General features: G+C 33.7%; 1 protein-coding gene across 3 annotated transcripts in view; it reads right to left on the reverse strand.

The window, feature by feature from the left end:
• The window catches only part of LOC309627547 (bifunctional heparan sulfate N-deacetylase/N-sulfotransferase 4), an 865109-nt gene that overhangs the window by 445735 nt on the left and 395889 nt on the right, over positions 1-23485 (reverse strand). For all 3 annotated transcript variants that reach the window (XM_082389627.1, XM_082389626.1, XM_082389624.1), the window contains one exon: positions 1835-11098. The gene's annotated coding sequence lies outside the window, so the exon portion shown is untranslated. The remainder of the gene's footprint in view (positions 1-1834; positions 11099-23485) is intronic.

Genomic DNA, 23485 nt, shown 5'->3' on the forward strand with positions numbered 1-23485 from the left:
GTTGTAATGTTGTATTAGTTTCAGGTGTACAGCAAAGTGATTCAGTTACACATATATATGTACCTATTCTTTTTCAAATTCTTTTCTCATTTAGGTTGTTACATAATATTGAGCAGAGTTCCCTGTTTTTTAACATTGAGTAATTTTTATTTGTGTCTGGAACATACTGAGTATTATAACAACGTAAGTCTCTGATACTATTTGATTTTCTAGAGGCCATTGATAGCTTTATTTTGCTTTTGTTTTGCAGGCTTCCCAGATATAAAACATTTCTTTCATTGCACAAAGTTTTAGTAGAAAGGGCTACTTTAGAGGCTGTTTGCTTTAATGAATGACTGAAACTTTGATTCAGTAGTGACAGAATGGTGATGTACATAAAGTTCCAGATATTGCTTGATATTATATAGAGGAAAAAAATCATAAGATGTAAGGCAGTATGGGTGTGGAAGTATGTTTAATATGTACAATCTTTTTTAAGCACCTTAAGTTTTCTTGAATAGATCTACAAAATTATCTTTATCAAAGATTGAGAATATATTTGTAAAAATGAGTTCTAGCCCAGATGGAGTCACTGGTGAATTCTACCAAACATTTAAGGAAGAAATCATACAAATTCTCTAAAATATCTTTAAGAAGATAGAAGCAGAGGGAATATTTCCTAACTCATTCTATGAGATCAGCATTACCCTAACACAAAGAAACAGACAAAAAATACTGCAAGGAAAGAAAACTACAAACCAATATCTCTCATGAATATAGATGCAAAACTTCTCAACAAAATTTTTTTAAAACAAATCCATAAAACTATAAAAAATACACACCACAACCAAGAGGAATTTATCCCAGTTATGCAAGGCATACTCAACATTTGAAAACCAATTAAAGTTATTCATCATATCAACAGGCTAAAGAAGAAAATCAAATGATCATATCAATAGATGCAGAAAAAGCATGTGACAAAATTCAACACCTATTCATGATTAAAAACTCTCAGTAAAACAGAATAGAGGGGAACCTCCTCAATTTGATAAATTTTAAAATAAAACTATAGCTAATGTCTACTTAACGGGGAGAAACTAGAGGCTCTCCTGCTAAGATCAGTAACAGGGCAAGGATGTCTCCTCTCATCATTCCTTTTCAACATCATATAGGAAGTCTTAACTAATGTAATAAAACAAGAAAAGGATAAAAATAAACACACTGGGAAGGAATAAACAAACTGTTTTGTTCACAGATAATACATACATAGAAAATCTGAAAGAATCAACAGAAAAATTCCTGGAACTAAAAAAGCAGTTATAGGAATGTTGCAGGATACAAGGTCAGTATATAAAAGTCAATCACTTTCCTATATATCAGCAATGAACAAGTAGATCAGAAACTAAAAATTCAATGCCATTTATGTTAAAACTCCCCAAACAGAAATACTTAGATAAAATTTTAACAAAGTATGTACAAGACCTATATGAGAAAAACTATAAAACTCTGAGCAACAAAATCAAAGAAGAACTAAATAAACAGAGAGATATTCCACGTTCACGGATAGGAAGATTGTCAAGATGTAAGTTTTCCCCAATTTGATGTATATGTTCAATGAATCCCAATAAAAATCCCAGAAAGTTATTTTGATAATACTGACAAACTGATTCTAAAGTTCATATGGAGAGGCAAAAGACCCAGAATAGCCAACACAATTTTGAAGGAAAAGAACAAAATCAAAACTCTGACACTGTGTGACTTCAAGGTTTACTATAAAGTTACAGTAATCAAGACAGTATAGTATTGGCAAAAAATAATTCAATGGAAAAAATAGAAAGCCCAATAATGTACTCACATAAATATAGTCAATTGATCTTCAGCCAAGGGGGAAATGCAGTACCATGGAACAAAGATGATCTATATGATGCTGGAACAACAGGACCGCCACATGCAAAAACAGAAAAAAAGAATTTAGAAACATATGCTTCAAAAAATTAGCTCAAAATGGATCATAAATCTAAATGTAAGATACAAATCTATAAACCCCTAGAAGATAACAGAAAACCTAGATGACCTTGAGTATGGCATTTACATTTTAGATACAATACCAGAGGCACTACCCATGAAAGAAAGAATTGATAATCTGTTCTTCATTAAGATTCAAAAACTTCAAAAGACACTGTCAAGAGCATAACAAAACAAAACATGGACTTGGAGAATATTTGCAAATCACATGTCTGATAAAGGACTGTTATCCAAAGAACTATCATCCAATGAACTCTTAAAATTCAACAATAAATAAAAAAGAAATTAAGTGCGTATTTCTAAGTGAAAGAAGCAAATGTGAAAAGGATACATACTGTATTACTCCAACTATATGACATTCTGGAAATGGCAAATGGTCAGTGGTTTTCAGTGACTGGGGAGGGGGAGGATGAATAGAGCCCGGAGAATTTTTAGGGCAGTGAAAATATTCTGTAAAATGCTACAGTGGTGGATACGTGTCATAACACATTCGTCAAAACCCATAGAATGTACCACACCAAGAGTGAACTCTAGTATCAACAATGGACTTTAGGTGAAAATGATGTGTCAGTGTAGGTTCATCACTTGTAACAAATGTACCATGGCGATTCTGGATGTCAGAGGTGGGGAAGGTTGTGCGTGTGTGGGAATAGAGGATATATGGGAACTCGACATACTTTCCAATCACTTTTGCTATAAACATGATAACACTCTAAAAAAATAAAGTCTATTTAAAACATTTAAACATTTTTAGAAAGGATCTCCAGATATTTAAAAAGTTTGTTAGTGGATATTCCCTATAGCCTGGAGGTATCTGTGAGACACGTGCCACATAATATTGGCTCCTAGGATCCTAGGATGGCAGAGACCAAAATGGACACTTAAGAAGAAGCAGGAGCAAGGTGGACATAGAGACAACTGGTCTGACATGGTAATAAGCCATTACCAAGACCTGAGCCAGTAAAAATACCTTGGAAACCTTTAATGAAGAAAAATCTTAGTACAACCAGGGAAGGACCCTGCAATAACATCATTAGAGTATGTGGTGAATGTTCTTTATAGCCTTCTCTAGGGTTCTGGGAATAATTACCAGGCTACCTTTGCACTAAGGAAACCGAAATACCCAGGTGTTTCCAGAATTATGGGAGACTAACACTAATTCCTGCAGATCCAGAAAGATTCTTTGCTGCTCATTGTGATGGCTTATGTAGGGCAGTTATTAAAAGGAGTTTTGATACAAGTCTAACTCCAAGTAAACCTCATTAGACCCTATAATAACCACAGGCTTATTTCCAAAGTTCCTAAGTTGGGTATTATAGTTGGAAAAGGTATTTTTAGGTAGAATTATTCCATTTATTTTCTTACTATGAATGTAAGTACCATTATTATAGAATAAGCCAAAAGCTATCACAGATTAGAAAAATACTTGTAAAATAAACTATTTAAAGAATACCAGAGTGTTGATTCCTATTGTACCCACAAACGCCTTTTTCCAATATGTTGAAATCTTCTGAAAAATGTCCAGAAGGACGGTTAGGATGGGAAATCTTTCTAGTAGGCAGAACTTCAAGGAGTACTTTTGTTTTTGTTTCCTCTTTGCCTAGAAGATCAGGCCTGAGAAAAGTATCTGCATTTATTTACAAGCTGTCATTTTTTATTGTTGTTGTTGTTAGATGGTTATGGACTTTGAACTGGTGTCAAGAGTGTTTGCAAAAGGCATTTTAATAGTCTATAGCGCAAAAATATAGGTGGCCTGAGTTATCATTAAAGTGACTATTTGCTGAAAAGGTTTTTGGAAATCACCAGAAAAACTGACAAATGATTAATTCAACACTTTTTCCCTATCTTCTGCCATGTTTGTTCAGTGGGTATATTTACTCACTCAACCAATATTAGGATTACTGGGGAGTTCTAATGTGCCAGGAGCTATTTTAGGTGCAAGAAATAGAGAAGTAAACAAATCAGGCAAAATCCTTGACTTAAAATCTAGAGAATCAAATAGACCACATAAATATATGATATTGTCAGATAGTGCTGTGTGCAGAGTAAGGGGATAGAGATGAAATGAGGACAGGTGATGTTTTAGATAGAACAGCCAGGAAAGGACTCTGAGCAGAACTCATATATTTGTGGATTGAATGGCAGGATGGAAGTTATTAAAGGACCTCAATAACATCTTTCTCTCCTCATATGAAGTTTCTCTCTTCATATGAACCAATTTCCCTCCAGTAGAAACCAGCCAAGCCCACTGTGGCAATATACACCATGTGACCAGCCTATTCCCTACAGCAGTTGATTACCCTGGAACCTTTTCTGTTATGAATGGGACTATAATATTTCTCAGGAAAATATACACTTATTTTGAATTTCTTTTTGCTTTCCATGGCTGCCTTTTTTTTCTGCAGAATTATTGAAGACTTTTGTGGTTATATTGAATGTCTTTGATTACATCATAGTAGCCTACCCACACTGCTTCACATTTGGGAACTTATCTGAGAGCAAATGAAAGAATTGTTCAATAGATTTGCTGGTGTTACTATATATGACCTACTACCCAAATGTAATACCTAGCCTTAAAGAATAAGGGATGCCAACACTAAGCAAGTAAGCATTCAAAATATGCTCAGGTCAATGATCCATAGATGAGATGATTTTTTCCAATGCCAAAATGCACATATCTTGTCTCTGCGATGCCAAAGTGGGACAGATTATTTGATTATTGTAATTAATAATCTGTTTTCAAAATAAACAGGAAGTTGTAGTGTTTGCTGGAGGACAAGAGGGAAGAAAGGGGCAAGAATGTGAACCTAGAATGCATCCTTCATTAACAAACACACTGGCATAAAGTTAAGTAAATGTTTACTATATATGGAGGGCCATTTGGGTGCTTCCTGTTTAGTTTAAGACCACCAATATAACTTCATGTGCATGTAATTAAGAGCTTACATCCATGAGACAAAATTTTAGGTTTCTCAGGATAAAAAAAATTATTGCACTAAAGCAATAGTTGAAGATATAGAAAAAGAAAAAGGAATGAATAACAGAAGAGTGAAATCATTTGTGACAGCCATGCCCTAGTGCCAGTTAGAGAGGTGAAGTGAGAACTGAGAACTATGTCCTATGCCAGCATCTCTTCCTGTTGTATCACACATATATGTATATCATATATATATCGTATATAACCTGTTGTAGCAATATATATCATATAGATGGATGTACATATATTTCACAGATGTAATACATGCATAGATAAGTATAATATACATACATATTATTCTGATGTATATTTAATCTTATTATATGTTATATCTATTTATGTAGTGAAATTTCTTTCTTTCTTTCTTTTTTTTTTTTTCCAGCTTCATTTCTGAGTCTAGGAAACTAAAAAAAGAATGGCCATCACCTAGATGTATTTAGCTTGGAGATAAATGTGGAACTAATGAGCCTTGAGATGTAATTTGTATTGCTTGAAGATAATTGGATTATGTTAGTGGGAACATAGTTGGGGAGAGTGAAATGATAGGGAGAAAGGTTTATAGTGACATTGTGAAACCAAAGTTGGAATTACTTAGGACTTTTTTTTTTTTCCTTTTTCTTTTTGGCTTCCCAACACATAACCTCATTTCTTTGGGGAACTGTCTATACATATAAGCATAGAGTTTGACTCTAATAATATGAAACCAAAAAAAAACTAGATATTTACTTCCCTAGTTGCCCTTTCAACTAGAACACACAAAAATTGCTCAGCCTCAGACTCTTACCTCTGACTTGTATGCACGATTTAATGAAGCAAAGAAGCAGAACCATGAAAAATGCATTTGGAGCCAAATGCTGCCACTAGTGGAAGGAGCAACATGTAGTTTTCATGGGAGACAGCAGCATCATTGCCAATGGTAGCATCCAATATCCATTTCAAATGGTCTCCGTGGTGCAGGGTGTGCCATCTGGTGTTGAGGGCTGTTGGCAACTGGTGCCTTCACTAGACTGTTTGGTGAATGATAATTGACCAATAGCTCTGGCTGGCCAGTTTTCTTTTCCTCCTGGGGACTTTCTAAGCCTGTTTCTCCTTCCTTCTAGAGATTCAGTGAACTGTCAACATTAGTATCAATAAAGTATTTCCTGCTTAATTCAATCAGCGTCCGATTATATTGTTCACAAATAAGCAACAAACATGACTAGTAGGTACATGGACTTTTGTTAAAATTTTGATCATTGTATATGGTCAATTTATTTGGGTCATGAGTACATATTACCCATATCATAACACTGCATTTTTTTCCTTTTAATTTCAATCAGTATTTTTATTGGCTGTGTCTTTTGTCTATCTGTGAAATCTTCTCTGGTCTTCTGTATTACACATTCTGTTTTTCGTGGTATCATTTTTTTCTTAGTGTTGCCAAGATGATATTATAATGGTGCTAATGAGATTTTGAATTTAAAGTAAACAGTTTATGTTATTTAATAAGGAATACTTGTGATTTTCTGTTATCATTTTTAGAAGTCAAGCAAGGTGAACTGAATTCCTCGAGAGCCATTAAACTTTTATACCTTTATAACTCCTATAATACAGTGTAATATACCTTTTATAAAATAGTGTAATGTTCTTATCTGCTGTCTCTAGTTTTGTTTTTCTGATATTCTGAATGCAATGTATGTACAAGTACAATTCTCCGCACAAAAGATCCAGCACTCAAAGCTTATTATTGGCATGCTATCATGCTCTAAAATTTACTTTTGGAGATTATGAGTCCCAGAATTTTCTAAAAACATTCCATGGTTACTAACTCTTTTCATTTTTATTTTTTGAATTGCAAAATCACTTGTGTTACAGCAAACAATATCATATAAAAAGGTGGAGGGGTTATAAATTGGGAGGAATACTTAATTAACCTCACAAGGTAATGTTCTTGCCAAGTCCTACATACTGAAAACATAGAAAAATTGAGGAGATTCTAGATTCCTCACCTGATTCCTGTTTCACAAAACAAATCAGCGCTATGTTGGGAGCTGGCAGATTTTTCTTATTCTAGTTCTATTTGTCTTACATTTAATATCAATTGCTCCCACATTTTTAGTCTGTCACTTTTAGTTTTAAATGTTGTGGAGGAGAGTTTTCATCATTTTCTGTTTTTGTGAATATGTGGCAAAACAGTAGAACATCTAAAGAAATTCCAGCAAAATGTCCTTTTCAGTTGATAATTGTTTTTAAAAAAATTGTAACTGAAAGGTTAAAAAAAATAAATAGGGGATATTTAGATGAACTCAGTATCTATTTTTCCAGATTAGGAGCACCCACGCTTTAAGAGAGAAGAACATCGCCTTGTATTTAAGCAAAACTAACGGGGTCTCTTACTTCATTATTATACAATCCTGGAGGCTAATTTTTATTTTTCTTAGGCCTTAGATTTTCTTGAGGTCAATTTGCTAGGCTATTCCTAAAGCTTCTCAAGTAATATGAAAAAAATTTAGAAAGGGCTTTTAAACAAGGTACGGTTATGTTTGGTTACAGCATTGTTTTTAAATTTGGAAAATGAAGAGTAGTCATATTGATTGCAAATTATTGACACTTCAAATGAATTACACACATTCATAAATAACTTTGTGTACTATTTTTAATGTAAAATGCTCATATTTAGTTTTTAGCTCAATTTCAAATGTATAACTTCTCTTCGTTTTAGGTACCTTAGAAAAAGCCCACCTTGATTGCCATGCACCATTGTGTTTCTCTTGCCGAAGTTACTGACACTATTATTCTTGTTGAAATTTTACTACAGATAGTATAATTACAAATTGATAGAAAACCTGGCAAGTACACAGATAAAATTAGAATTCATGCTTTCATTGTAGAAGATGCTATAGCTAGAAGAGATGAGCAGGATATTCCAATAATCAGTATTCATGTTTTTGCATTGTTTTCAGAATACAGCATATTCTGTTGTTATATCATTCTTAAAACCTAGAAAAATATCGGTGACCCTTCTCTAGATATATGGTTCTCAAGATCTGAGAGCATTTAATGGAATAACTTTGACAATAATAACTTGGTTTATATACCAGATAAGTCAGATATTCTCTTTGAACAAATGAAAAGATGTTGATTACAGAACTTAAGACCAGTTATGTTAAAACTGCACACATACATTTTTTGGATATTAAATTTAAAAGGTGTATTAATTCTCATATGGTACTGAAGACAAACATTTGTTAGCAAAATGGATATCCTCCATGAAACTTGTTAGTTATACTACCTGCATATTAATTATAGTAAAATAGTATACTTGTCTCTACGATGCTTATTATTAAAGAGAAAAAATTTCCAGAATGAAGTATGTTATGTTGTACAGTTAGGACAGTGTTGATTAGATATTTAACTTTTATTTTGGGAACTTATATTATTTTCTTACTGCTGTTCATTTTCATATCCTTTTCAGAGTGGCTTGATTTAGGAAAATAGCAAGCTGCTGGTAATTAGGAGACCCAATAATACAGTAGTTTTAAAAAAAATAAATTTCTGTCTCCTATAACACTCCTGGAGTGATGAGTCCAGGGTAGTAGTGCAGCCCTGCTCAATCAGGGTGCTCATCCAGGGACTCAGACTGCTTCCATCATGTTCTGCCATTCTCTAGGGCAGGGACCTGCAAACGTTTTCTGCAAAGGGACAGAGTGTAAATATTTTAGGCTTTCCAGGGTATACGGTGTATGGTGCAGCTACTCAACTCAGCCATTGTGGTGGGAAAGTAGCCATAGGCTCTATGTCATGAATGGACATGGCTATGTTCCAATAAAAAATTTTTAAAAACAGGCAGAAGGAGGGATTTGGCTTGTAGGCTACAGTTTGCCAACCCCTGTACTAGGGCATGTTGTTATTGCATGGTTGAAGCTGGGTCACTGCCATGTCTGAGTTTCACTGGCAAGGAGGGGAAAGGAAGTATGGAATTAGCGTACTGTTTTTATAACATCCAAACATGGAAGTGACAGGTATCACTTTGGTTTACATTCAATTAGCAAAAATTTATTCACCATTTCTAACTATAAGGAAGGCTGGAAAGGATAGTTTAGCTGAGCAGTAGTATATATCCAGCTACAGTTCTTTCTTTTTTCTTTTCTTTTTTTTTTTTTTTTAATGGAAAGAGTAGAAAAAGGATTTTGGTGAAAAACAAGCAATCTCTGTCACAACCACACAGAATTTGGTGAGAAAAATACAGAAAATTGATATCATAATATTCTCCTCTCATGATTTAGCCAGACAACAAAAAGTATGGAGAATGACATGTTATCAACCTCCTAAATATATAAAATAAAATTGTATTTATTAAGGCTTTATATATTATAAAAGCTATTTATCATTATTGTTATCTTTGACACTGAATAAATTAGCTCTAAGTTGGAATGCTTAACAACTATTCTAGATACTATAAAATTAGTAGTTTTCAACTGTTGCCTCATTTTTTTCTTTGAGTTTGCATGCCTAACACAGTCTTAAACAGAATCTATAATTCACAACCTGCAGAAATTGATAAATGTATCTATGCAGTTTTGTGGAGAATTTATGCCATTTGAAACAGCTGACTGCAAACTGGGTTGATGAAGCTCTCCAGCTGTCGGTGGTTTGCTAGGGAGTGTCATGCTGCCTACAGATATGTCAGTATTTTATCATATATTTTTCCAAAATGCACATTTTAAATCTATTTTCATTTTTTATCTAAAAAAAATCTAAAAAAGAATTCCTCAAAGTTACTAGAATATATGAAGTTAGTTGCCTATCTGCCTAATTCCATGAATACGATTAAAATGCCAAGACTATGCAATCATGTAGTAATGAAATGTGCAATTAGCATTTTATTTTTATGCTTAAACCTAAAGTGTAAAACCTTTGGCAATTATTTATACCAGCACTCTATCTGTTCCAATCACTTCACATTTTTTCATTAACATAAAATAATAATGGTATTTACTCACTGCCCTCAAATGGCAACTTGTAAGGACACAGTTTTTTGGCTGTCATACTGAATATGTATTGGGATCCACCAAGACTTTCATTCTTATTTTTTGTTTCATGTCAGACTCCCTCTCTTTCATCTATTTATGCATTCATTCACACACTGTGCATTTTCTCGCATTTGTACCTTACTGTTAATAGGTAAACCTCAGTTCCCTGTTGAGATATTTGTTAAATTATTGCCAAATTTTGATAGCATGGCAGTACAATATCCAAACTTATATTTTTCTTTGTCTCTTAAGAGGTTTCCTGTATTGATATGATTTGTCAGTATATGATAGGTTTTAAATTAATTTTTGCTTTATCTGACTGACTCCACTACCATGATGACATTTTCTAGAGCAATAAACAAATCTAACATAATGAGCTATTAAATAATATGTGTTTTTTTGGAGGGGAGTAAAATCTGGCTCCTATTTGTATTTGTAAGGAATAACTTAATCAATCATGCATCTGAATTTGTGTAATGTACTTTTATAAAAGATTCTAACTTCTAACATATTTCTTACATTCCTTTTGAAATGTGCATTAAGTTCTGAATTAATATAACACCAGAATGGGAGATACTGATTTAATTACTCCTGTTTCCACATCACAGTGTCCTTGAGCACAACAAAACTATAAGTAATACTACCATAGAAAAAGAGTAAGATTATGCAATAAAATTTCAGCAAAGTGTTGAAGGATTTGAATGTTAACCCATTTGGATATATATACGTTTGAGATCAGCATTATTACATTGGAAGTAGAAGTAATACGATTTTGGCCTTAACTACTTTTTTCTCCCTCCATTAAGATGAAGATTTTGATGAAAAAATTAAAAACGTGACACTGTCCCTACTCTATCAGTCTTTACTGAGTGATCAAGATAGTATCGTTTCTTAAGCTTCTTTCTCACCTCTTTTCTTCGACTTATGTGCCATCCATATTTTTATCATCCATCCAGGTACTGCAATTCTTAGGCTATCACCAGGTTATAGCTAAAGAGTGATGTTAGCACTCTGCATGTTGAAAGTTGTCATCAAAGAGCATAAGGTGTTGTTGGTCTGGGTAGGTTGAGGCAGAGCCTGATTAAGAAAGAGTCCTTTTCATTTCCTGCATGTTTGAAAAAAATTAAGATTTTTCAGATATTTTGGAAGATACAGTCTTCTGTTTAAAGTTAAAGAAAAGAGCAGTAAGGGTTGGTGAAAACCTTTTATTCCGATGAACTACATTAATGCTTCTCTGCTAGAGGCAACAGAAACTAAAGACTAGACGGAAGGATTCTAAAACCAAGCAATGGATAAGACCAGGCACCATGCCTGGTGACAAACAGTAAACTTTTGGTCATTTAGAAAAATATCAAAAATTGGGCTTATAAGTAATGCTGACATTTGAAAGGAAATATTATATTGAAAACTAAAAAGAACAGCACTTTAATAATGAAGAAAAAATTCTGTGTATATGTATATAATCTGTTCTATGTTCCCAAGTAGGACTAAAGATATGACCTCTACTAAACAAGGTAAGGAATAATGAATAAACAACATAATGTGCTGAAGCAAGAAAGAGAGAAGTAAATTAACTGATAAGAAGAGGACCCAGGGCTTCCCTGGTGGCGCAGTGGTTGAGAATCTTCCTGCCAATGCAGGGGACACGGGTTCGAGCCCTGGTCTGGGAAGATCCCACATGCCACGGAGCAACTGGGCCCGTGAGCCACAACTACTGAGCCTGCGCATCTGGAGCCTGTGCTCCGCAACAAGAGAGGCCGCGATGGTGAGAGGCCCGCGCACCGCGATGAAGAGTGGTCCCCACTTGCCGCAATTAGAGAAAGCCCTTGCACAGAAACGAAGACCCAACACAGTCATAAATAAATAAATAAATAAATAAATAAATGAACGTGAATTTCTTAAAAAAAAAAGAAGAGGACCCAGGAAAAAATATTGGAGGGATAAAAAACAAAAAAAATTATCCACATAGAAGCCAGGTAAACAGAATTAACACTGCAGAGAGTCCAATCAAATATATAAAGGATAAAGTTGAGACATGTTTCTAAAATACAGAATGAAAAGACAGTAACATGAATGAGTAGGATGAGGATAAACAATATTGGTGATGAATTCCTTGGAATTATTGCCTCCCATATATCCCAGACAGAAAGCTGCAGAAGTCCCCAGTCAGGAACTGCCAACAGACACAGGCAAAAATCTCCAAGAAGCCTATGCCTAGGATAATGATGGCCTAAGGACAGGAAACCTTTTTGCCAATACCCGTCCTTCTCCAAACTAATACCAATGGAAACCACCCCCCTCACACATCTTCAGGGGGCTGTCCATCCCCCACCTGGCAGAAGCAGACAGTACTCCAATTCCCCTGCCTGGTAGTGTCCATGACTCAAGGAGGGAGAATATATTCCCACCCCTATCAGCTGGAATAAAGCAACCCTTCTCTGGCAGAGCAGGCTGTGCTCTGATTTCCCTACCAGGGTACTGCCAGAGGGGTCCAGTGGGAAGAAAACCAAATGATTTCTGACAAATATGTAAAAACAATTCATTGGAGAAAGGATACTCTTTTGAACAATGGTGCTAGAACAAATTGGACATCTATAGGCAAAAAAAAAAAAAAAAAAAGAAGAAGAAAAAAAAGAACCTTGACATAAACCTCACACCTTATAAAAAATTAACTCAAAAACCTTCCAACAAACAAAAGCCCAGGACCAGATGGCTTCACAGGTGAATTCTATCAAACATTTAGAGAAGAGCTAACACCTATCCTTCTCAAACTCTTCCAAAATATTGCAGAGGGAGGAACACTCCCAAACTCATTCTATGAGGCCACCATCACCCTGATACCAAAACCAGACAAAGATGTCACAAAGAAAGAAAACTACAGGCCAATATCACTGATGAACATAGATGCAAAAATCCTCAACAAAATACTCGCAAACAGAATCCAACAGCACATTAAAAGGATCATACACCATGATCAAGTGGGGTTTATCCCAGGAATGCAAGGATTCTTCAATATACGCAAATCAATCAACGTGATACACCATATTAACAAATTGAAGGAAAAAAACCATATGATCATCTCAATAGATGCAGAGAAAGCTTTCGACAAAATTCAACACCCATTTATGATAAAAGCCCTGCAGAAAGTAGGCATAGAGGGAACTTTCCTCAACATAATAAAGGCCATATATGACAAACCCACAGCCAACATTGTCCTCAATGGTGAAAAACTGAAACCATTTCCACTAAGATCAGGAACAAGACAAGGTTGCCCACTCTCACCACTATTATTCAACATAGTTTTGGAAGTGTTAGCCACAGCAATCAGAGAAGACAAAGAAATAAAAGGAATCCAAATCGGAAAAGAAGAAGTAAAGCTGTCACTGTTTGCAGATGACATGATACTATACATAGAGAATCCTAAAGATGCTACCAGAAAACACCTAGAGCTAATCAATGAATTTGGTAAAGTAGCAGGATACAAAATTAATGCACAGAAATCTCTTGCATTTCTCTACACTAATGACGAAAAATCTGAAAGTGAAATTAAGAAAACACTCCCATTTACCATTGCAACAAAAAGAATAAAATATCTAGGAATAAATCTACCTAAGGAGACAAAAGACCTGTATGCAGAAAATTATAAGACACTGATGAAAGAAATTAAAGATGATACAAATAGATGGAGAGATATACCATGTTCCTGGATTGGAAGAATCAACATCGTGAAAATGACTCTACTACCCAAAGCAATCTACAGATTCAATGCAATCCCTATCAAACTACCACTGGCATTTTTCACAGAACTAGAACAAAAAATTTCACAATTTGTATGGAAACACAAAAGACCCCGAATAGCCAAAGCAATCTTGAGAACGAAAAATGGAGCTGGGGGAATCAGGCTCCCTGACTTCAGACTATATTACAAAGCTTCAATAATCAAGACAGTTTGGTACTGGCACAAAAACAGAAATATAGATCAATGGAACAGGATAGAAAGCCCAGAGATAAACCCACGCACATATGGTCACCTTATCTTTGATAAAGGAGGCAAGCATATACAGTGGAGAAAAGACAGCCTCTTCAATAAGTGGTGCTGGGAAAATTGGACAGATACATGTAAAAGTATGAAATTAGAACACTCCCTGACACCATGCACAAAAATAAACTCAAAATGGATTAAAGACCTAAGTGTAAGACCAGACACTATCAAACTCTTAGAGGAAAACATAGGCAGAACACTCTATGACATACATCACAGCAAGATTCTTTTTGACCCAGCTCCCAGAGAAATGGAAATAAGAACACAAATAAACAAATGGGACCTAATGAAACTTAAAAGCTTTTGCACAGCAAAGGAAACCATAAACAAGACCAAAAGACAACCATCAGAATGGGAGAAAATATTTGCAAATGAAGCAACTGACAAAGGATTAATCTCCAAGATTTACAAGCAGCTCATGCAGCTCAATAACAAAAAAACGAACAACCCAATCCAAAAATGGGCAGAAGACCTAAATAGACATTTCTCCAAAGAAGATATACAGATGGCCTACAGACACATGAAAGAATGCTCAACATCATTAATCATTAGAGAAATGCAAATCAAAACTACAATGAGATATCATCTCACACTGGTCAGAATGGCCATCATCAAAAAATCTAGAAACAATAAATGCTGGAGAGGGTGTGGAGGAAAGGGAACTCTCTTGCACTGTTGGTGGGAATGTAAATTGATACAGCCACTATGGAGAACAGTATGGAGGTTCCTTAAAAAACTACAAATAGAACTACCATAAGATCCAGCAATCCCACTACTGGGCATATACCCTGAGAAAACCATAGTTCAAAAAGAGTCATGTACCAAAATGTTCATTGCAGCTCTATTTACAATAGCCAGGACATGGAAGCAACCTAAATGTCCATCGACAGATGAATGGATAAAGAAGATGTGGCACATATATACAATGGAATATTACTCAGCCATAAAAAGAAATGAAATGGAGGTATTTGTAATGAGGTGGATGGAGTTAGAGTCTGTCATACAGAGTGAAGTAAGTCAGAAAGAGAAAAACAAATACAGTATGCTAACACATATATACGGAATCTAAGAAAAAAAAAAAAAAAAAAGGCCATGAAGAACCTAGTGGCAAGACGGGAATAAAGACACAGACCTACTAGAGAATGGACTTGAGGATATGGGGAGGGGGTGGGGTGAGATGTGACAGGGTGAGAGAGTGTCATGGACATATATTCACTACCAAATGTAAAACAGATAGCTAGTGGGAAGCAGCCGCATAGCACAGGGAGATCAGCTCGGTGCTTTGTGACCACCTAGAGGGGTGGGATAGGGAGGGTGGAAGGGAGACGCAAGAGGGAGGAGATATGGGAACATATTGTATATGTATAACTGATTAACTTTGTTATAAAGCAGAAGCTAACACACCATTGTAAGGCAATTATACTTCAATAAAGATGTTTAAAAAAAAAAAATGGATCATGGACTTAAAATGCAAAACTATAGAACTTTTCGTAGCAACCAAAGAAGAAAATGTTTGGATATTCACTGCAGAAAATACACAAATACAAATAAATACATAAAAGCATGCCCTATATCACCAATCACTAGTGAAGTACAAATAATACTGCAATGAGATATTACTACAAACCTATCAGAATAGCTAAAATAAAAAATAATGACAATATCAAATGCTCTAAAGGAGGTGGAGAAAATAAATCAATCATGTTTTGGTGATGGGACTATGTTCCTCTGAAAAATGGTTTGACAGTTTATTATAAGGCTAAACATGTAGTTACTATATAACACAAAAGTTGCATTTCTAGACATTTATACCAGAGAAATGAAAAGTTATGTTCACTTAAAAACCTGTACATGAATATTTTTAGAAGCTTTATTTGTAATATCCCCAAACAGGTAACAACCCAGATGATCTTCAATGGGTGAATAAACAACTTGTGCTACATTCATACCATGGAATACTACTCAGCAATTAAAAAAGGAACAGACTATTGATGTTTGCAACAACTTGGATGAACTTCTAGAGAATTATGTTGAGTGAAAAAAGTCAATGAGGCTTTAATACAGGCTGCATACTTTATTGTTCCATTTATTTTAAAATTACAAAAGTATGAAATGAAAAACAGATTAACGGTTGACAGACATGTGGGGAATAATTTGTGTATAGCCAAAAAGGATAATGGGAGGGGTCCTTGTGGTGAAGGAAATGCTCTGTATCTCAACTGAATCTATGTCAATATACTTTTTGTGATACTGTACTATAGTTTGAAAGATATCACCATTAGAGGAAACTGGGTAGAGATTTCTCAGAATCTCTCTGCATTATTTCTTATAACTGCATTACATCAAAAAACATTTTAAATTATCTCAAACAGTTTTGTTTTTAAAGTAATATTTCAATTCCTTAAATATGTTTATGAAGTTTTACTCCTTAATTTAACTTCTAGGAAGCTGTCCCCATGTGGTCTTCACTTTTTTCTTGTCTTTTCCTGTATGTGTATGTATTTAATTTAGCATTTACTACATGGCAGGCATGCTGCTAAGCACATTACATGCACGACCTCATTTAATCTTTTCAAGCATCCTATTGGGTACTTCCTTCTTAATATCCTTAATTGAAGAATGTGTCTATCACACAACAAGTAAATTATTGCTCTGGGTTTCATGCTCAGAATTATCTAACTTTAAAGATACAATCTTCACTGCTATCTTCTACATAATTATTTCAATAGCTAAAGAGAAAAGAAACAAAAGGATATTAACCAAATGTTGAAAACTAGGGAAATCATGAAGTTTGTTCTTCTGTAAGATAGATTATTACTAGTAAAGAGAATGCACTTAAAAAGTTTTTTTTTAAATATACTCAGAAGTGAAAAGATCACTTTTATTTGTGATAAAATTATGCAAAATACTACATATTATTTAGTCAATAATGAAATAATTTTTTAAAAATGTAGGTTACCAAACAAAAGAAAAATCATATATACCAAGCATATTTTCACTTTAAAATAGACATTTATATATCTGACTGAAAAAACATGAGAATTTTTAGAATTTAAGATGACTTGTAGCATTGCAAAAGGAGTACAAAAAAATCAATGTCTTTTTGATATGCTAAGAAAAATGTGGTAAAAACTAAAAAGGAAAAATGTCTATTATCAAAGTAACCAAAAACATAAAACAAGGGCTGAATTTAATAAGAAATCCACAGGATTTACAAATTTAAAAAGTAATAAAAATTGAAGGCCACAAGTGAAATTTTGGCTGAATGTCTTACAGAGGATAATCATACATCCTCCCAAAATCGATATGCATATTTAGCACAATACCAATCAAGTTGTGAGTACAATATTTTAATGACTAAATCATTCTAAAATTCTTCTGTAAAGTAAATGCATAAGAATACCAGAAAATTCTGAAAAAATTAATGGAAGAGGATTTTTTCTATAGCATATTAATATGCATTATAATAACACATTAAACTGGCATAGAAATTGACAAATGAAATATAGTAGAAATACGCCTCAGTGTTTTGCAATTTAAGTAATTCATTAATTGATAAATGCTTTATGAATAATTACTTGTACTCAATGCCAAAATGATTTTAGATCAATAAGAATTATATTTTGAAAAGAAATGATAAAAGAACTAGAAAAACTTTAGGTAATATATATATGTCTATATAAGTTCATATGATAAGGAAGGATTTTAGAAATTTAAATCACAGATATAAATCATAAAATATATTACTTTTAAATATTTACTTAAAAAATAAAATATTTTTATAACCAAAGCCTTATAGAAATGGCAAAAACTGAATTCAGAAAATATTCACACTAAACATGGGTAGGAAAAAGTTAAGCATTTGTTAATCTTATAACCCTATTTACCTATCTATCTTGTCTAAGGAACACATGAAAATTAATGAATAGAATAAAACAAAATAGGGAAGATGATTTGGGGATATACACAATAAATTCACAAGACTAAAAATGCAAATGATAAATATGCATATAAAACAATAACAAATCCTGCTAGTAACCAAAGACAAAATAAAATGAGATGCTACATTTTATCTCTCATATTATACAATAAATAATGTCCCAAACCAAAATGTCAAGCGAAGACAAGGAGAAAATGTTTTCTTACATACAGGTGGTGAAATACAAATAACCCCAAAAGTTCAGGAAAACAATTTAAAGCTCTAAAAACAATACAATTATTTGACCTCTTTGAAATTCTAATTGTGAAAAATAATTGGAAATAAATACATACCTCAAATTGGAAAATTACTAAATTATTATAGGTCAATATGTCAGAATATTATAAAAATATTTAAAATATGTTGACACATGTTTATAAACATAATAAGATGTTCCAAATATATGGTGAAAATTTGGTAAGGAAGTTATAGCTCTTCTTCTTACTTGCCTTTTTGTTCACCTCTCCTTCCATTTTTTTCCCTTCCCTTCCTTATAGATTAAGTCTGTTTTACGGAGATCAAGGAAGATGTCTATCATGTGAGAAGAGTGAGGGACAGCTATGGTGACCCAGTGGGGACTGTCTTAGCTGGAACAGAGTAAGGAGAATAGCCATTCAGTAGGTGGGGGAGCAGTGATGGATCTGCAGGGAAATTTCAGAGCCAAAGCAGGGTGAGGGGAACGTTTGGGTGGGAGAATGACCAGTCTTGTGTGTCAGAGATCAAGGAGTGTGAGAAAGGCATCTATGGTATGTAGGAGTCCTACAGTAGGACATTGGAGCCCAAGTGGGGTGAGGAAAGCAATTATGAAGCAAGGTGACAATGAAGGCCTGGCATGGGATAAGGCAACACCAGTATGGTGAGAAAGATGGAACCATGGGGGTGTTTAAAGCTGAACAGTGTTGAAGTTTGTGTAGAGTAAGAAGGTGCTCTGTGGGTAGGGAGGATGTGTTGGCAGCATGTCATGCTGGGTTGAAGCATCATTTGGGTGAAGAGGTCATTTGGGCAGGAGGTGAAGATAGTAGTGGCCCAGCAATGATGTTAGAACAAAAGTGAAGTGGGAAATATCTTTATGCTGGGATTGGTGGGTGGATGGCTGCCACCTATACAACATCGTTTTAGTCATTGATCAAGTAAGTATAAATAATAGATAATTATAGGAGACGGATTTCTCACTTTTGGATAAAAGAGTTACAAATAAGAGAAGAGAATAAACTGAAATGAACCCTGTAGTACTGGACTGACATTGAAGATATTTGCCTGAACTTAAGGATTTTAGTATATTGCTATAGGTATAGGTATAGAGATAATAGAAATAAATGTGTATGTACACACACACATACACACACACATGCACAACATGTTACATATATTTCCAAGCTCTGTGTATTGAAAGAATAAATAGCAACAATTCAATAATGATGAGCACTCCTGATATCTAGATTTCGGTTTCTAATACCATTCTCATTCCTTTTTATGTCCAAAAAAATCGATTTATTGATATATCACATTTTATTTATCTTTTCATCAGTTGATGAACATATGAGTTGTTTTAACTTTTGGCTATTATGAATAATATTGCTACGAATATTTACATGCAAGCTGTGTGTGTGTGTGTGAACATATTCTTTCAATTCTCTTATCTAGAAACGGAGTATTTGGATCATATGATAATTATGTTTATTTTTTTTTTTGAAGAACTGTCAAACTATTTTCCAAAGAGGCTGAACCATTTTGTATTCCCATTAAGAATGCATAAGGCTTCAAATTTCTCCACAATACCACCAACCCATTTTATTATTTGTCTTTTTAATTATAGTCATGCCAGTGCATGTAAACAGTATCTTGTTTCAGTTTGAATTTCCCTGGTGGCTAATGATATTGAGTACATTTCATGTACTTATTGGCCATTTCTATATCTTATTTAGAGGACGTCTATTTATGTTCTTTTTTTTTTTTTTTTTTTTTTTGCTATTTCTGGCTTGTGAGTGTCCTTTATACATTTTTGGAACAGATACATGTATGAAAAATGCAATGTAGCAATTCTGAAAATCAGATACTTCCCCATCGCATTATCTCACCCAGGGATTATCATTGTTATTCTTGTTGTTTGTTTATTTAGAGACTTCTGAACTAGTCTTTAAATCTTTATACTTTGTCATATGTGGTCACTGAAGTCTCCGTCTGATTAGCTTAATGGTCACATAATTATTAGACAGAGATCTCCTTAAATACCTTGAATTAATAAGACTTCCGGTCTTTGATAAGGGGCTGTGTGTGTGTGTTTGGCTATGTCTTCAATACTCCAGCAGGCAGCTTTTATTTCTGTCTTATATTTCATTTTCTGCTTGCATTGAGATAAAGTTGGCTAGAGATATTAAATTAAGGCTTTACAAGTCTTTCCTGGGTAAGTGCAATACCCTCTGTATATACATGGCCCTTTAGATATTCCCTAGAATTTGCCTTATCTTTTCAGAATGTCCTATGGATATCTGATTCCCATGATTTTCCTTTTAAGTTTTTTGGTCAGTCTCTTGACAGCCCCAGCTGGTAAAGATGCCTCAGGCAGCTGTGATATTAAACAATTGCCACTTATTGTTTTCAGCAAATGCTTTTGGAATAAGATTTCTGCACAGAGTAAGCTCTGAACCAGATGAAATAAAGACAAGTCCTGAGAAGGAAGCTTTTCAGCAAGCTGCTGGATAGGTAAAACAGTGAAAAAAATCTGAGGGTAGAGCTTTTGTGGAGCTCCAAACTTGTTCTGCCCCTTTAAGGGACTGCTTGACAACTGGTTTTCAAAGTTATTGTTGGGAGGTCTTGGTTTTTAAGGCTATCACAGAGTTGGGGACAGAAAGATAGAATTAGGGCAGGTTAAAATGCCATGAAGATCACTATTCTGAGATTCAGCCATATTTCTTGAATAAACACTCCTCAGATTGTTGCAAAACTTTTAGTTAATATTGAAGGATTTTTCTTCTGTCAAGATTAATGCTAAAAATTCATAGGACTTTTAGAATGGATTGAAGAGTAATTTTTAAATTTTTATTTATTTATGGTTTGCCATATATTTTAAATTTCCTTAAACATTAAATAAGAACTTCTTATGTAAAAAGAGCATTTTTATATATGTGTTATGTGCTTAAGTGCTATAACAGGGGAACAAAATTGCTCTTATATAATTATTCTGTGTATCATCCTTTGTACTGGGTGCTCAGCAATAAAATATCTTTTTACAAGGAGACTTTTTTTTCTATCAAGATTAAATTTCTGATAATATTTTTATTAAAATTTCTATGAAATTAAAATACTCACTTAAGCTTTATATTATCAGTCTGACAAATTAAAGCAGGTAGGTCAACACAGTTAATAGAGTTTTCCAAATACATATTCTAGTTCTAAAAATGGCACTATTATATTTTGAAATACAAGGAAGGCTAATCTCAATGATCAAGTAAGGTTTTTTTTATTAGGATATGATAAAAGAGGAAAGGCAAAGAATATAAAAACTTATTCCATTATGAAAGCATTAAATCTTCCACGTTAGGGTAGCAGAGATGATTTTCAGATTCTAATTGAGGATTTAACTGTGTGAAACACTGTCTGTAATGTACTCTGCCTGATAGACTTGATGATTCAGAAATGCTAGTCAACTATTTATCAAAGACTGTCCTCTATGCTGCTTGCCTCATGTGCTGATAGAACCTCAATAAACATGATATATTGCTAACAGATGCAGAACATGTCACTAATGAAAAGCACACTAATTCCATGAGGTTTTAATCCCTATTTTAATTTTAGCATCTCTTATTCTTAAAGTTCTAGTTTTTCTTTCTACCAGGTTGCTTTGAGAATGTTTTCCATCTTAGTTCCACAGTGTTGTATTTAAAGTGCGTAGCTCACTGTCTGATTGCCAGCTCAATAAATGCTTAAATATTTATTTTTGGTAGTAGTATCATCATTTCATTTAATGTTTTTTATGGATTTAATATTCAAAATTACTACTAATAATTTTATAGTAATTTCAAAATGCATTTGACCTATATATCTTTAAATCCATTTTATAATACTACATATTTTACAATATGTAGGGGTCCAAATGATTATTTGATTAGTATAACAATGTTATGCATTGACTTTTATTAAAATTATTTAACAAAATAATCCTAATAGTTATTATTGTAGTTTTGATAAACAAGGATTTATTTTCTGTTTTTCAAAGACTCACAATGGTCAAATATCTCAGGATTGAAATTTTCTAAACTAGGTAAGAATCATGCTCACAAAGATGCTTACATAATTAAAGATGGGTTTGTTACCAAAACATACTAAATAGATAAAAATCTATTTTATCACATTATGTGAAAATAAACATTTATCTTAACATAGCTACTTTATGAATACTTATATATTATTTTCTTTTTCAAAAAAATGTGTACATTAGAAATACTAGCCCACAATCCCATGAGAATATTGTAATATTGTTAAAAAGTTGCATATTGATGTGATTAAAAAGGTAACCAGAAGAGAATATAATCCTTAGCAATAAAGTTCACTTGCTTTAAATGATTCCTGCATCTATCTCCAGAAAAATAAGCCACATCTTCCCACCCTCTTTTTTTTTTTTTTTTTTTTTTTTGATGTGGACCATTTTTAAAGTCTTTATTGAATTTGTTACAATATTGTTTCTGTTTTTTTTATGCTTTTTGGTTTTTTTGGCCGTGAGGCATGTGAGATCTTAGCTCCCTGACCAGGGATCGAACCTGCACCTCCTGCATTGGAAGGCGAAGTCTTAACCACTGGACTGCCAGGGAAGTCCCCCACCCTCTATTTTTTATCTTCTGCTCATAACTTTTATTTTTACAATGGGATCATACACTATATCTTGTCTGTACTTCAGTTTTTAATTATAACAATATATTTTGAATATATATTCCATATCAGCACATGCAGATATACCTCATGTACATGTACCATAGTTTACTTAATCACTGTTAATTTATTAGCATTTCAACTGTATCCTAATTTTGCTATTTCAAGCTAATCTACATTATAATACATCTTGGAAAACTTTTATGAATATATAAAAGTAAATCGCATAAAGTAATTACAATAGAATAGCTGTGTCAACAATTGTGTGCACTTTGCATGTTAGTACATGGTACCAAATTGCTCTCCAGAAAGTTTGTACCAATTTTCACTCCCAGCTAATTGTGTTTGACTATGCCCATTACCCCACATTCCACTACAATATGAGTATCTAAATTTAAATTATAGTATACTAAGTGAGAGCACTGGTTCTGTGCTTGGAGACCAAAAGTCTCCATGTCATTATTTGGTACACATGTGGACTGTGACTGCTTAATAAAACCTATCCTCACAAGGAGCCTCTTATCTTTCTTTCCTGTGCAATCACTACCATGCTGGTGTATCCTGTTATTCACTGAGATGATGAGAGAAGTATAAGAAGCAAAGCT

Source organism: Balaenoptera borealis (genome assembly GCF_965194805.1).
Source record: "Balaenoptera borealis genome assembly, chromosome: 4".
Classification (NCBI taxonomy): Eukaryota; Metazoa; Chordata; class Mammalia; order Artiodactyla; family Balaenopteridae; genus Balaenoptera; species Balaenoptera borealis.